General features: G+C 37.9%; 1 protein-coding gene across 3 annotated transcripts in view; it reads left to right on the top strand.

Annotated features, from left to right (window-relative positions):
* The window catches only part of SGCG (sarcoglycan gamma), a 137,146-nt gene that overhangs the window by 27,191 nt on the left and 92,827 nt on the right, over nt 1-17,128 (top strand). For 2 of the 3 annotated variants that reach the window (XM_082043377.1, XM_082043375.1), the window contains exon 2: nt 11,668-11,759. The gene's annotated coding sequence lies outside the window, so the exon portion shown is untranslated. Of the gene's footprint in view, nt 1-11,667; nt 11,760-13,547; nt 13,633-17,128 lie in introns of those variants that run through there. The other variant, XM_082043376.1, reaches the window with a different exon arrangement.

Raw genomic sequence — 17,128 nt, 5'->3', positions numbered from 1 at the left:
TAAATGAATGAACTAATTTCCTGTATCATCCTGCAAAACGTGTTACTGGAAAATGTTGAGTGTGTACAGGTTTGTTGCTCAGAGAGCTGGTCTTCCAGATCTTAAAGGCTGCCCTCCTTATCCTGTAACTTCAGTTTTAAGCATTAAGAGCAGAAGTGATACCTGCCTACAGCAGGCTGGCTACTAAAACAGCAGCCTCAGCATGCTCCTTCAGGGTCTGTCTCTTGTGGCAGTGAGATTAACTCCATTAGTTGATGTCAGAATAAGGTCAAACTTTCATACAGTACTGCACCACCTGCCCTTGTCCTGGTCTCTCTGTGTATGCCCTTCACATGAAGCATCATTAGAGTCTGCCCTGAGGACTGAACAACTTCCCCAGCAAACAGTCCAAACACATTTTCTTTCAACTCCTTCCAGTTTCTGGATACGTAACCTGAAGGTGAGTCATTGTCTTCATCTTTTTGCAGTCACTTGGGCATCCATGTGGCTGCAGAAAGAATATTCCTGTGTGCTGCTGGATGCTGAATATCACAAATGCAACACGTCCCTGAATTCCCAGTCTTCAACGTATGGTGTATTTAGAGACCCCATTATGAAGATTAGTATGGCTGGAGGTAACTTCTCTTCTAGCCCCAGGTGTCAAAATGCCTATCCCTCCTTGATTCAGTCTTAAAAATTTAGGAGAACACAATTATGAAAAAATATTGCTTCCTCTTCTTGTACCATTCTTTGGAGAAAATCTGACTATAGTATTGGCCAGATCTTTTCTTCTTGAACTGTTTCAGTAGCACAAATTAACACCATCCTTTTTGTTTACTCTGTCCTGTGGCAACCAGGAAAGACAATATATATATTGTCACATGCACCCAGGTATGTATCAGGCTATATGTCTGTTTTTAAAATCACAGAATGTCAGGGATTGGAAGGGACCTCAAAAGATCATCTAGTCCAGTCCCCCTGCCGGAGCAGGAACACCCAGATGAGGTTACACAGGAATGCATCCAGGCGAGTTTTGAATGTCTCCAGAGTAGGAGACTCCACAACCTCCCTGGGCAGCCTGTTCCAGTGTTCTGTTACCCTTACTGAGAAGAAGTTTCTTCTCAAATTTAAGTGGAACCTCTTGTGTTCCAGTTTTGAACCCATTACCCCTTGCCCTGCCATTGCTTGTCACTGAGAAGAGCCTGGCTCCATCCTCGTGACACTCACCCTTTATATATTTGTAAACATTAATGAGGTCACCCCTCAGTCTCCTCTTCTCCAAACTAAAGAGACACAGCTCCCTCAGCCTTTCTTCATAAGGGAGATGCTCCACTCCCTTAATCATCTTGGTTGCCCTGCGCTGGACTCTTTCCAGCAGTTCCCTGTCCTTCTTGAACTGAGGGGCCCAGAACTGGACATAATATTCCAGATGTGGTCTTACCAGGGCAGAGTAGAGGGGAAGGAGAACCTCTCTGGACCTACTAACCACCCTAACTACCCCCCTTCTAATACACCCCAGGATGCCATTGGCCTTCCTGGCCACAAGGGCACAGTGCTGGCTCATGGTCACCCTGCTGTCCACCAGGACCACCAGGTCCCTTTCCCCTACACTACTCTCTAACAGGTCGCTCCCCAACCTATACTGGAACCTGGGGTTGTTCCTACCCAGATGCAGTACTCTACACTTTCCCTTGTTATATTTCATTAAATTTTTCCCTGCCCAACTCTCCAGCCTGTCCAGGTCCCGCTGGATGGCAGCACAGCCTTCTGGCGTGTCAGCCACTCCTCCCAGCTTGGTGTCATCGGCAAATCTGCTGATAGTACACTCTATTCCCTCATCCAAATTGTTGATGAATATATTGAATAATACCGGCCCCAGTACTGACCCTTGAGGCACTCCACTAGATACAGGCCTCCAACTAGACTCTGCCCCATTGACCACGACTCTCTGGCTTCTTTCCTTCAGCCAGTTTGCAGTCCACCTCACTACTCGGTTGTCCAGACCGCACTCCCTCAATTTAGCTGTGAGGATGCTGTGTGAGACTGTGTCAAATGCTTTACTGAAGTCAAGGCAGACCACATCCACCGCTCTGCCGTCATCCATCCATCTTGTTATGTCCTCATAAAAGTCAATGAGGTTGGTCAAGCACAACTTCCCCTTGTTGAAGGCATGTTGACTGCCCCTAATGACCCTCTTATCCCTGATATGCCTTGAAATGGCACCAAAGATAAGTTGTTCCATCAGTTTCCCAGGGATGGAGGTGAGGCTGACTGGTCTATAGTTACCCGGGTCCTCCTTCTTGCCCTTTTTGAAGACTGCAGTGACAAATGCAGCTTCATACATTGTTTTTCTTCTTCTGGGCTATTACATAGAAAGCAGCCAAGGAATATTAAATTATATAAGAAATAAGAACTACTAGCTATTCATAGTAAACCAATATGTCCTTGACTTTAGAAAAAGCTTAAAATCCAAGGACATCAAGCACAGTTAATCAGAAAAGAAAAATACATTATCTGCCAGAGCTTGTTTGAGAATATAAAAATTAAATGGTCTGGTATTAATGTTTTTACCAAGCTCAGAATTTTAAGAATCCTATGAGGCAGGTAAAATCAGTTCAGGTCCAACAACCACAATTAAAGAAAAAGAGCCCCAAAGATATCTGCACATTCTGAAAATCTGAAAGGCTTGGTACTCAGTACTTGTGTGTTACTGGTCATCCTTTAAGGCTACTTCTTATCAATATTCCAGGAGCTGGGTCTCTTTAGATTGGAGGAGACTGAGGGGTGACCTTATTCATGTTTACAAATATATAAAGGGTGAGTGTCACGAGGATGGAGCCAGGCTCTTCTCGGTGACAACCAATGGTAGGACAAGGGGTAATGGGTTCAAACTGGAACACAAGAGGTTCCACTTAAATTTGAGAAGAAACTTCTCAGTAAGGGTAACAGAGCACTGGAACAGGCTGCCCAGAGGGGTCGTGGAGTCTCCTTCTCTGGAGACGTTCAAAGCCTGCCTGGACACCTTCCTGTGTCACCTCATCTGGGTGTTCCTGCTCCGGCAGGGAGATTGAACTACATGATCTTTTGAGGTCCCTTCCAATCCCTGACATTCTGTGATTCTGTGAAACATGAAGGATACTTCCTCAGAAAATGCTACGCACAGTACAGATAGCTCTAAGTCATGGTTAAACTGGCTGTGCAGGTGATTATACTGTGAATAAAAGGGTCTATTTTGTTTTGTGCAGTAGCTGACCAGGACAGCACTCTTTTACACTGATTTTGATGTTTATCTGCTTTGAGGGGTTAAAAATCAATAACAGATTAGGTGAGAGTCTGGCAGACACCTTTATTTTAGGAAATGGCCATTGAATTTCTGGAAGTTGTTTCCTGCTGGAGGGGGCGGTCTTTCTGTTTGCTCCTGCTGCTGTTTGCTGGCAGGTGATGGACAGGGAGTTTGACTGTGCAGCTGAAAATGAAACAACCTGCCTGAGTACCACAGTGATCCAGAGCATAAATGAGGTGATCATACGAAGTACGATGCAGCTGTTCTCACTTCAGCCAGTGCAAATCTAACTAAGTGTAAAGAGTAAAGATGTGAAGTAAAATGTTTTGACTAAACAACAGGGAAAAATGCTTTTAATCATAACATCTGTTACTTTGACTAGTTACTCTGAACCTTTTTACAAATCACAAGTTCAGTAGAGGCGAAACTTAGGCATTTGTTGATTATGTTTATTACTAAAATCAAAGCAATTTTCTCCTGTTTTGCACTACAAGATCAGCTGCGTATAACCTACTTCATTTTGTTGCCCATTTCTGTACTTGACTTCTGTTCATTTTTTTCAAAACAGCCTGTCAGAATGAGATGCCCAATTATAATAAACATTGTTCCAGATAGCACTCCAGAAAGAATGTTAAGCATGCTTTTATTCCTTGTTTAAAATAATTCAGCTATTTATTTTCCAGTATATTCTAAATTTGCTTAATAAGGTGGGGTGTCAGATTCTTAAAGGCTGCCAAGATCATTAGTTTGCATCTGTCAGTTTTAAGTCAACAGTTTTACTATGGTTACTCTGCTTGCTGTGGTTGCCCACAGCTCAGCCTTGTGGATAACCCTTCAAAATACTAGATAATTACACTATTCCCATACCTAATTTATGTGTTTCAATCAAATAAGAAATAGCTTATGGTCTATTCCCTGGTTGATTATAGCTTCTTCTATCCTAAAAGGGTTACACTTATAATTTACTTGCTTATGCCAGATGGCAAGTTCCTAATTAAATACACTTCTCCTGTGCCTAATTTTTCTGCTTGCATTTTGGCAAAGCTAAAATCTCAGCAGGGCCAACAGATTGTTGAGGGTATATTATTAACATTAATAATTGTTATTTTTCCTGTGTTTGTGGTGAATGATAATTCAAAAAGATTGGCTGGATCAAGGGCAGTGACTTAACCTTTGGTACTAAGGCTCTACTTCTATACAATTTCAGATCTTCAAACCAGTTTCTTAAAAATTATCTGCCCTACACTTCTGTTCTTGCTCTTTAAAACTGAGTTTTTTCCACAGAAGGTCAGAGCACAAATTTCTACTTTATTATGGTGGATGGTGAGAAAAGTTGTTTGTCCTTCTCCTTCCTTTCCATTGGGGAAAACCTCCTGTAGATCTCAGCTAAACACTGAGCTTCCATAGTCTGTCTGATGAGGAGGATCATCTTGATCCAGAAAAGTGACTCTGCATTAAGTACATCAGTCTGGCATTCTTAAATATGGTTCAGTACAAACCCTCCATGGAGTGATCTGAGGAAATCATCAATTAAATTATATTTTTAAATGTACCTTCATTTTGTTAACCAAACATTGCCCAGGCCTTCAAGGTGAGGAATGCTTTCTGTGAACTGTTTTGCTGGGTTGACTCTGTACTGGTACAGTACAGATCTGAACTGACCTTAGCAGTTCAGAAGTGAGGGACTTGGACTTGGTTCCAGAGTGAAAAATAGAAGCACTACAAAATACTGTGTATTTCTAGTTTCCAAAATAATAGCTAATGTATATGTGGTTTAGGCTTCTTTATAGCACTAAAAATGCTTTTCATTGTGCCTTTTCTCACTCTCTCCCCCATTTTTGGTATTTTAAAACACTGAGATTTTTTTTTCCCCTGATGTTCTTTTAGTGAGTCATAGTGTGTAGCATGATTTTGAGTGCAAAATTAAGAATAATTGACTTCAGAACACTTTGCAATAGTGACTTGTAAAATGGAAAACCATTAATCATTCAGTGTTTTACAGCATGGTTTTAAAGGAAAAGTAAAATACTTCGGGAAAATGCCATTTTCTTAGCTACCAAAAAAAAAAACCACAGGAGATAATCAGTATTGGATAAAAGCTTTTCCTACACTGTCCACAAGAAATTGTTTCATTCAGTAACAGTGGAAATACATCTGATTTCAGAGAACGGGTGATTTGGTTATAATGTGGTGTATACTGTGCAAACTGTTGAAGCAAAATGTATCCTTTTGTCTGTTAGCTAATTCATCGTACTGCATACAGTGCGAATGTGAATGAACAGAGGTGGATAAGCAGATTGCCTTACTTGGGGGGCTTTTTGTTCTTCTTACTTGCTGTGTTCTATTAATAAGAGTAGCTGAATCAGGTAAGACCTTATGGAAGCAGAGAAGGTTGGCTATTGCTTTAAGAACATAGGAAAATACTCCAGAAAAAAACTGATTTCAGAAAACAGAAGTTTACCAAGGAGTAAAAAGGCAAAGAAAGTCAGCAAGGGTCTGGGAGCCTGCAGCTCCAGAGGAGCAGGCAAGAGGAGAAACTGCCGCAAAGGCCACAGAGCTGCAAGTGACAATCCACAGGTGGTAAAATGGAAACCTTGATGCTGGAGGAAACTTCAGAGTTTTCTGCAACTTATAAAATTACTGAGGGGCCAGATGCCAGGCCTGAAAACAAGGATTCTCTTTGAATAAAGAGAAATGGGCAGGAAATGGCTTGTTTATAAGCCGTCTTCTGTTTATATTCTGCCTCACCTGGCTGCTTCCAGGTTCTCTAACAAAAACACAGAAACAAAAGTTATATTTTATAGTGTAATTGAGATTTTAAAACTTCTGGTTTACTTGGAGGAGATCACTGTAAAGGAAGGTTTTAAGCAGACCCCCCTCAAATTCTGGTTTATATGTGTAAATATAAAGACAGATTGTTTAGAAATAGATCGTGTAAACTCATGTAACTTTCTTATACAGCTGAAGTCTTCATTATTCCTCTTTTTCTTTTACACTGAATTTTCATGAGAATGTGTGAACAGAAGCAATCATATAAAACAAAAACATTTTAAACTTCTTTTTGTCTAGATAATTGCTAAATAAGAATATTGATTCTGTATATGCTTCTTTTGCTCACTTCTTGATTTATACTAATATCCTCATTTCTCTTGGAGCAAGATTTAGTTGGGTAAATGGTCACATTTATGTATTAGCTAAGATATACCTGTGTGTTAACTCCTCCCTCAATTTTATTTTTTTCTGTTTTGTTCAGTTAGATTTTAAATTTTAGTTCATTATTTGGAAATACTTCTGACATTTTTAAAGCTGTACCTGTGCAACAAAAGAAATGAAAGAATTTCTCTTTAGAACTCATAACAAATGATTAAGAATGTATTAGTTTCAGTTATACTAGCTAAACAGGCAGTCTTACTCATTCTCTCTGCTGGAGCATACATACTGGTCTGTAGTGTGACCATCCTACAATAACTTTTTCCAGTTGTTTAACAGGGAAGAAGAGTTCCATCTTTTTATCACTGTTATTGATGACTGCAGTTTTCCTTCTGTGAAAAGAATTTAATAGTCAGTTGCTTCAAATATAAAATTGCAATCCACTAAAACTTTCTGGGCATTGAGTCTTTTGGGGAATGAGCTCTGGGACCGTGGTTCCTGTTATAGTGTCCTGGCCAGAGGATTGTAATTTTCTTATTGGACAAGGAAACTATTTCCTTGTGTGTCTTAACTCTAACGCTTCCTCTCTGGGAAGATGCGTGCTCGTACTGAATGGAAAAACTATCCTAACTAATGAAGTAGACTCTGAATCAGAGGATTTAAACGGAGTTCTAGATCCTTTTATATGCTTCTATTTCAAGTGCAGATTAGATACACCTGCTTTATTATGCCAGAATTAAATATATATCATATTACAGAAAAGTAATATTTAATGCTAAAAGAAAATGGAGACACTTCTCTATCTCTCGATCAGCTGTACTTCTGATACATCTGTGAGTAGGGAAGCAAACAAGAAAAATGAAAGGAGATCAAAGAAATAGAAAGAAAGGAAGGAAAAGAGAGTGGTAAACTCGTAATATTCTTTAGGATTTGTATCTGTACAAACCTTTATGTAATATAAGAATATGGGTACAGACGCAGTCCTATTTAACGTATTCTGCCATGGAGGGACAGTCATTCAGTATTTGGTTTTATACAGCTGCCTATACTGGGTTACAGCCATGTGTTTCACTTGAATGCTTCGGAGTTCAGAAGGCAGAAGACTACACTATCCTGTTTGGGATGTTTAATGGGGTTGGGGTTTTTGCTTTTGTTTTTAGTGAAGGACAAGTGATGTAAAAGGAAATATTATGACCAAAGAACATGAAACATGGTTCTTTATTGATTGTCAGTCCTGTTGGCATCTGTTGTATAATAGATGTGATTTGACATGCTGTACAGAATACAACTGTAAAGATACTATTCTGCCTGTCACAGAGTACTTGCAGACGGAGCTGTGAGTAGGTACACAGTAAAACATATCCTAAAATAAAAATCCCAATCCAAAACCAATGAACCTATTAAAGTGCTTTACTCTGCTCTCCTGTCCAGAATAATGTAGAGTTTCATATAAACCAAAGTACACATTTCTTGTTTACTTCCTGAGAAAATCTAACAATTAACTTCCTCAAGCCAACAGTAGTTGAATTTCATGCTTAGGAGAATGCTTAAATTGTACCAGCCATGCAATAGGACAAAATAATTCCAAATCTGCTTGGACATTTAATGTTTTGTGTTTTTTTTTTTTCTCATCAGTATTAAGTTAGGCAACATCTTCTGCCTTTAAGATACTACTATAGCAAGGTCTCTCCCTTGTGCCTTCCAGTTTGCATGCAAGCTGCAGACTCCAAATTAGTCTTTCCCTCCGCAACTCTTAGAAAGGGTCAACAAACCTGGGCCTAGTTGTTTGCTTTTAGAAAAGCAATTTGTCCCATCTTACATCTATCCCAGTTCACCTGCCAGGCTCATCTTTGCACAGAGTATAGCAGTGAGCACAAAGTACATACGCAGCTTTTCACTGGCTGCCTCACTACTTAACCTCTTTAAAGGATTAAACCCACAGAAATGAAATAGTTTTTAATCAGATTGTGCGAAGATGCAAATCCAAGCAGAAGTTAGTGTTTAACATACCCCCCAACAAACAACAACAACAAAGCAAGCAGCAACAACAACAAACCACCTAGCTTTCTGTGACAGTTGGAATCTGTTTTATATGAATTTGTTTTGTGCCCAAGAGAGTGAGCAGAGCTGGAGAACAGGAGGTGAAAAAGGTTCCCGTTCTAGAGCCACTGAATGTGCTGGGGAGGAGAGTCTACATGACAGAATGTGACAAAAGGGATAGAGAAAGAGGAGTGTGGCAGCCAGGAGCTGGGAGATGGCAGCTGAAGCACAGATTGAAATACTGCTGAGATGAACAGGGAACAGACCCACAGCCAGCTGTTTGTGCTCACAGATGGAAAAAATTCCAAGAAACAAGACATAAGGACCTGCTGTGCACTGACATGTTGGGCAGTTGGATACTTATTTATAAGTCCTTTTATTTTTATCTTGTGTTGCATAGTCATTTTCAGGTTTTTCTGGTTTAGTTTGTTTATACTCTAATAAAACAAATATTCTGAGTTTCGGAGCTGTTTTGAATCTCCTTGTACATATCATTGTAATGGAAAGAGTCTGGAGAGCTCTCCCTTAAAGCCTTGTATATCTGAGAGTCCTGTGTTTATATTCCAAAAGGTTCCCATTGGAGTAATTTCCACCTTGTTTCAGTAACTTTTAAAAACAATTACATTTTTATAGCTTTAATAGGTGCGATGGTAACTTTCAAATGTTTCTTTTTATATGTGGAAGATTAAGTCCTCCTTTAGCTCACTGTTTTGCTCAAGTTTAGAAGATGACATCCCTTTCTAGATGTTCACCATAGCTCTGAATCCATAAATGGCCTGCCGTCCTATCCCTTACAGATTTAAAAAGCACATCGGACATAATGAACTCCAAATGGTCTGGACGGAAACAAAAAATTGTTTCCAACAGTTCAGAGTTCATGTCATATTAGAGCCTCTAACAACAGTGGGAAGTCAGGAGAACTGAAAAAAATATTTTGAATGGTGATTATTTTGTTCCATCATTATAGGTATATATTTTCATGTGAATTTTACTTTTTTCCCAAAGTATGTCCCATTTTATCATTAACATAAATTGCTTTTGCTGTAATGCCTGACCTTTCTGAACCTTTATCAAGGTATCTTAATATTTCACATGGCAAACCTTCTGTTTCATCTGGAGTTATACATCCACACAACCTAATTTGAGCTATATTTACTGTTTGCCGCATAATTAGAGTTGTGCAGGATTAGAAGACTTCTTAGTTAACTCCATTATTAACTATCTCTTGCAATGAATATTTGGGGATACAAGAGGCTTTGGATATCTTCCATGTTTTATTGCAGGTTTTTTTTGTTGTTGGGGTTTTTTTGTTTTGGTTTGGTTGGTTGGATTTGTTTGTTTGTTTTTCTGAAGAGGGAGTGTGACTGACTAGTTTTAGACCACAAAGAGAAAGATGCTGCAAATGAAGTAAGAGCATGATTTGAGTTCTAGCCAGATACTCTTCTGGCTGCACGCATGATCTAAGAACCTATTTCCTGACTACAGTATATAAGCCTCTATGGAAACATACTGCCTTTTGACAAATAGAGAAAAATCTAACATGCATAATTTAATTTTTTAGTTTATTAATTACTGACTTCTTTTCCCTGGTATCCAGTGACAGGACACATGGGAATGGTTCAAAGTTGCACTGGGGAGATTTAGATGGGACACTGGGAAGCATTTCTTTACCAAGAGGGTGGTCAAACACTGGAACAGGCTTCCTGGAGAGGTGGTTGATGCCCCAAGCCTGTCAGTGATTAAGGGACATTTGGACAATGCCCTTAACAACAGGCTTTTAACTTTTGATCAGCCATGGAGTGGTCAGTCAGTTGGACTAGATGATCACTGTGGGTCCTGTCCACGTGAAATGTTCTATTCTATTCCTAAAATTTCTTTTTATACTTAACTGTAAAATTCTTGTGTAGTACTTTATTTCTAAGATGAACTCTGTTTTCCACAAAGGCTAGAATATTCTTCTTTTGCCCTAAATGCCCTTTGCTTAACAAATCCTCATCAGACTCTTTAAGCTTGTCACAGACTTGAAAAATGAATAAGCTAGAGAGGCTCCAGGGAGACCTTACAGCAGCCTTCTGATACCTAAAGTGGATCTATAAGAAAGCTGGAGAGAAAGACATGTAGTGGTGGGACAAGGGGTAATGGCTTTAAACTGAAAGAGGGGAGATTTAGATTAGACAGAAGGAATAAATTTTTTCACCATGAGGGTGGTGAGACACTGGAGCAGGTTGCCCAGAGCAGCTGTGGATGCCACATCCCTGGGAGTGCTCAAGGCCAGGCTGGGTGGGGCTTTGAGCAACCTGGCCTAGTGCAAGGTGTCCCTGCCCATGGCAGGGGTGTTGGAACTAGATGATCTTTAAGGTCCTTTCCAACCCAAAACATTCTGTGATTCTGTGAAGTTGACAGGACCAAATGGCTTCTGTGTCTGTTTTAGTTAGATGAATTAGTTAGACTGATACGTGATAGTCTTTGTCTACCATTGTGTTGTCTTGTACTCTGAAGGATAAGTAGGTGTTCTTAAAAACTTGTAGGTATACAGAGAATTTTTTGTCAAAATTTAGTATTTTTTTCACTAGAAAGCAACATCTTTTAATGGCAGAATATTCAAACCACAGTATCTTTTTCCATTGTTTTTTCATGATGTAAGTTTGCCAATAGTTCTAGTTAGTCAGGTGCTGGTATGAGTGGACTCTGACAATGTGGAAGATAAATATGTTTTCTTAGTTAGCTTTCCAGGACTAAGCTGTCAGTCATTGACTTTCAAAATCCAATTGAAAAGGAGGTTGGCAGGTTTTGGTGAGGAATAGGATATCAGCATTCTTGAGCGGTGAAGATAATTGATGGAGAGAAAGACTTAGTTTTTGTATGAAAGCAACGAAACACCATCATTTAAGTCATTGTTCATTGTACTAATGCATGCTAATGCTAGATGGAATTTTAACATTGCAACAGAAATATTTTTTTATTACTTTTCACATAGATTTTTGACTAATTTTCATTTCTCATTTCCTGTAAACTGCACTGTCATGAATATTTGCAGTTCAAACAGGCGTTGGGTGTCCAGTGTTTCATTTATGTTCCACAGTGGATTTTGATTCATCACTTGTAAGATGTTGTCAGTTAAAGCAGTTAGGAGAGCAATTCAGGAATATATCTTGTTCTTTGCTTATATTCATGACAATTTTTTCTTTGTCTTTCCATTCTTTGCATTTAAATAGGAAGACAGCTGCCTTCAAATGATACAGAACTCACTGACAGTTGCTCTTGCTTCAGTCCTACTTCATGAGAACTTCAGAAGATACTAACTGAGGTATTTATTTGTTCTTTTCATTTTTAGAATTTCTACTTTGCAGGTATTAGATAGGTAGAAGAGCAGACAACAGACATCACAAATCTAGGCCAAGAAGAGTAATCATACATGGAAAATAACACAAAAGTTCTGTCCTTAAAAAGAGTTACCAGGTGATACAATCTAACCTCTTTCTATAGCACTATTTTATAAATTGAGAAATCAAATAATTACAAATATGACAAAAGGAAACATATTAAAATGGAGTTAAAATTTTTTGAGGTCTTCTAGTTTTATCTGATTGTCTGCTTTTCTCCAAGAATGGACAGAAGATTTTGTAGGAAATCCGTGGACATGAATACGCAATCACCTAAATAATGGCAAATAACGAACAGTTCAAAATTATCTGGCATTTATAGTTTTCTTCCTCTAATACTTAACAGGGAATTTCAATTAAACAAAAGCTTTGCTGTTAACACTGTATAAAAATGCTTTCATCCTAGTTTATCTTCAATAAATCCATGAGATTAAATTTAAAAGCTGTTTTAAAGATATTGATAAATATTTTATTATGAAAAATATTTGTCATTTTTGTCAGATACCCGTGAATTAATTCCTTTGTATAGAAAAGAACTTCTGCATCTGTATATGTAAACAGAGTCTGATAAAGGATTAATGGCCACAGAATTCATAAAGGGAAAAAAGTGTCTTGTAAGCCTGTGATCAGTTGGATTTGTGTCAGTCCTAAATATATGATCTGCAGCTGTTAAATGTCTGATAGGAGCTTCATCTTTTATAGCATGATAACAACGTGAGTACATGGCTAGAAAAAAATGAAACATTATGCTTTGAGAAATTAAATTGTCCAAACATATAAATGATGGTTGCAATGCTTCGCATAGCACTGAACTTTTTTCTGTAAAACTTACAGATGTATGGTTTAATGCTTTTCGAATTGTGGACAGCTACCAGCATAGACTCTAAAATATAGTAGGTTGAACAGAAAGTCTGTTGGTCATTGTGTAGTCAGTCTAATGTAAGCAGTGCTGGGCTGGAATTCTTGCTTCTGCATTTGAGAACTCAAAGCTTAAATGGCACTGAAAAAATAGGTCTCATAATTTCTATAAAATCATCTTAAAATATGTAATACATGCAACATTTTAAATATATTTCTTGCTATATATATGCATCTTTCATAAATACCAAGGATGGCTTAACTTTTTAGAAAGTTTGATAATTGTTAGTGTAGCTATTGTGTAAAATTTGTATGTGCTATTATAGCTGTGTTATAATATGTTTTCTTTTTTTAGAGAGACTTCAAATACCAGCCAGTATAGATTATAGTTAAAATATTCTTATCATTAAAATTAAAAGTATTCAGAAAAACAACTACTAAAATTGAGTTGGATGTTACATATAGGCTCAGAAAATAAAGCAGACGTCTCTTTTGTATCTAGTTTTGCATCATGTTCTGTCAGCAACTAACTGTGGTAAGAGTTTTTACATGCAAATTCTATGAAGTGCTGCATATTCTCAGATTTTAATAAATCAGTTGGTGTTATGTGACCGGTTGAGCCATTGTAGTATGAATTATGGATTGGTTGTGTCTTACAGTGGGGCAGTTCATTTCTGGAGTCAGTACACAACCATTTTAGCAGTAGAATTAGCCGCTTATGTCACAGGTTATAATTAGCTGCGTGTGTATGCCAGAGCAACAAGATGGAATGCAAAACACAGCCAAACATGTGAACGAATTTTCTTCCAGTGATATTTGGCCAGGCCTAAAATATCTTCCACTCCAGATTTGAAAGTAGTGGAAAAGTTAGACAATTCTCTCTTGGGAAGAGACTGGTTGTAGTTTATTCAGAAGTCCACATTGTTTCAGATCTCTAAGGTAAGTAACAATTTTAAAAATTTCTTTTTATATCTGTATTAAAATATTAGCATACTAATAGATGAATTGAGTGTTGTTTGTTCTTTTCTTATTGGATGTATTGAGCTTCTCCCCCATCTGATTTTCTGTTCAGCACTTCAGGCTGATTCTCTCCTCATTTAAAGATCATGTTGATGCTTGTGTAATTTATTTTAGGACCTAAATTTAAGTGCTCATACTTATATACAATTATTATTTTCGATTCTGACAGTTTAATTATATTTATTTTTACAATTAAATGCAGTATTAAGTTGCATAGCTTAAATTTGCACTTGTATAATACTAAGAAGCTAACTTTTAGTACTTTTAAAATATTTTGCAATATCATATTTCTGTGCTTTTATAAATATTTGAAATAGCAAATATCTGTTGTTTGTAGGTCTAAGTTTTTCTCAGTTTATCTATCACATACTGAAAGTTAAATTTAGTCAAGAATGGATTCATGCTTCTGCTCAACACTTTTTGGCTTGACGGTGTGATAATGACCTTCTGTCTGAGGAGCTATTACCAAAATCAGTTCTAAGTTCTGTGAAGCATACTTGCATTAATATGGACTGTCCAATTATGTGTATGCAGAACTCCTTTTCCAACTTTGTAATCTCCTGGAATTCAAATACATTTTTTTTCTTGGATAATTTCACTGACTGAAAGCAAATTACTAACTGGGTATCAGTGGGTTACTGACCCTCTGTAGAGGGGTCCTAGGGAAATGTGCCTGATGTTGTCTGTGTTTGGCAAGATGAATTCTGGCCTGCGTAGCCACATCAAAATGAGTAATCTGCGTGAGTGACAGTAGTAACTTTGTGCCATTGAGTTATGAAAGTTCGCAATCAGTTAAGATTTTGGAAGTTTTAGTTGTGATGCATAGTCACAACTGATGCCACTTCATCTGAAATGAACACCCATTTATCTTCTAAACAAATGTGCTATTCACATATTAGAGATAGACCTCCTTTCTACTATGTAATGAAGAACAAATGGTCCCAGAATACCACCAAAGGGTAAGAACAACTGCATGGTGTTAAATTAAAAATAAAAGGATCTAAATTAAGCCCAGCATTAGAGGAAGACATTTAAAATCTCTTTTCTAAACCTTTACCCTTTTGCTAATAATGTGCAACTTCTCCCTGGTTAAGAGCAGGTTATATTTTAGTTTTCATTCATAAGCCTAAGGCTCTACTAACAATATGAAGATACAATATTCATCCTTACTGTAATAGGTAATTATACAGACGTGTGACTATACTTTGTGTTGAGAATCCTCATGCAAGAATGTATGTTTTAAGCTAAGGGAAAAGAGCTTTGGAGGAACCGTTGAAAGAAAGCAATGGATGTATTGTATCACACAAACCCAAGCCTCTGTCGACAGGCACAGAGATGTTGGGTGTACAAAGATCCTCTTTCTTGAATAGCCTTTTAAGATTTATTCCTTCCTGTGAAAAGTAATACCTTTTACATGAGATGATAATCCCAGGCCCTGACCTCTTACAGGTTTTAATTATTTTCATGACTTGGAATTAAGTAAGCTGGATTTCCTGTGGACTTATTTCACAAGGTTGATTGTCTTAGATGTTTAACGAGCAGTGACTGAAGGTTTTCTGTAGCAGAGACATTTACAAGGTCTTTCATACAGGTTTTCTGATATCTAATAAGGTTTTATTGCCCACTGCAGTCTCTCAGTGGAGACATAAACGGGGTTTCTTCTTCTCTGTTCTCTCTCATTGTCAGAAACTTTGTAGGTATGTAGTGTTTCTGAGACCTCTGCTTGTCTGTTGAATTTGGTTGAAATTGCCCAAGAAGCTCAAAAGCTATTGTAGGACAGAGGGAAATAAATGGGAGACAGACAATTTAGACAGTGATATAGAATGTGGTTGCTTTTTTGTTTATTAAACCAGGCTAAAAGCATTATGGCAGTTTGGATAACAGTTTAGTTCAATATCCTGGACAAATTTTCAGTTTGGGTAACAATATTCTCACTATTTAATCCATCCATAGCTTTGGCTACCTGGGCCAGTCTTCTCATTAAACCTTTCTGTATATCTGCCAGCAGCTGTTTAACAGCTCCTGCATTTCATGCCATGGTTGGTTATGTTTCTGTGGTGGATGGAAAACTACTACTGTATAAGAAAGTGAAGAGGAATATACATTAAAGTACATTAATATTTTGAAAAATTGAGTATGGTATGTGCTAAGTGTTGGACATTGCTGGTATTAGCCAAAAACCACATGGTTTTCACTAAGACATATAATATGTTTATTCCTGTGTATGTATATCCTGAAGGTTTTCTGTAAGAATCACGTATATATGTATTTTCAATAATGGGCTGTAGAGGTGGACTCATGTTGTAGTAAGGCTTGTTAAAACTCCTCAGTTCCTCCTTGTTTATTTGTTGTGTGGTCAGTACTCTGAGGAAGAAAAGACGACTCAGTTCATTTTCTTCACATTAGTTTTTTCCCGTAGTGCAAGATACTAAATTTTACATGGGCTTTTTGCACCATTGGCTTGTTAGTTCTGCATACTAGTGGCTTTCAGGAAAGGCTGGCTGTGTAGTGTCCATCAGCCTCTGCCAAAGTTTCACATAGGTCCTACTTTGAATTTCAAGTGTGCAGCCTCTGTCACTGATGGCTGCTGATGGAAGGAGAGGTGTCTGCAAAGTTCCGCTGCACCCTATTTCCTCAGTTTTGAGGAAACAGAGATCAAAGTGAGGGACAGTAATAAGTAAGTAAAAAACATGTTCTTGTGACTCCGGACTGTTGAAAGCAGCATCCAAAGGTCTGGTCTAGTCCAGCTTTGAACTGGAATGGATGATCTGCAGAGGTCGATTGCAGCCTAATTTTTTTTTGGCGTTCCCAGAATTTGTTCATAAATATTCTCCTGGATATTCCCCTTACTATTATTATTTACCTACTGGTCTTGATTACTCCACTGCTTCTCTTACTAGCTGATCCAATCTGCAATGTGTCAGATTTAATGTCCACTTTCTGTATGAGGAGGGCATCACAGTTTACCAAATAAGACATATCTGGGGAGTTTGGTTGCTAGCAGTATTCTCAAGTCACTGATGGACGTCCATAAAGTATCTGTAAATCAGTAAGAATTGATTGTAATAATGGATTTAATTTTACTTGGAAATAAAAGGAAGGAAAATTATGAATTCAAAGTTTAAATCCCAAGAAGTAACAGTGAGTATTACTTTAATATCAGCATTCCCTGTGAACTGAAAAGTCACAGGAGGATATTTGAGAGACTAGCAGAAAAGGCTGTTTGCCTGAGTGAAAGTTTTCATACTAGGGATAAGAAAATTATAAGATAGATTTCGTAATGTAGAGGACAAAGAAATTGATTGGGGTTTGGCCCAGGTGACATGGTGAACACTCCCAAAAGTCAGCATGGATGAGGCAGACAAGGCTGTGCCAGATTTGGTTCCCTCCACATTCCTGTAACAATATCCTGATA

Source organism: Streptopelia decaocto, assembly GCF_964273445.1.
Source record: "Streptopelia decaocto genome assembly, chromosome: 1".
Classification (NCBI taxonomy): Eukaryota; Metazoa; Chordata; class Aves; order Columbiformes; family Columbidae; genus Streptopelia; species Streptopelia decaocto.
Note: the sequence above shows the minus strand (reverse complement) of the source record. Positions and strands in the feature narration are given on the sequence as shown.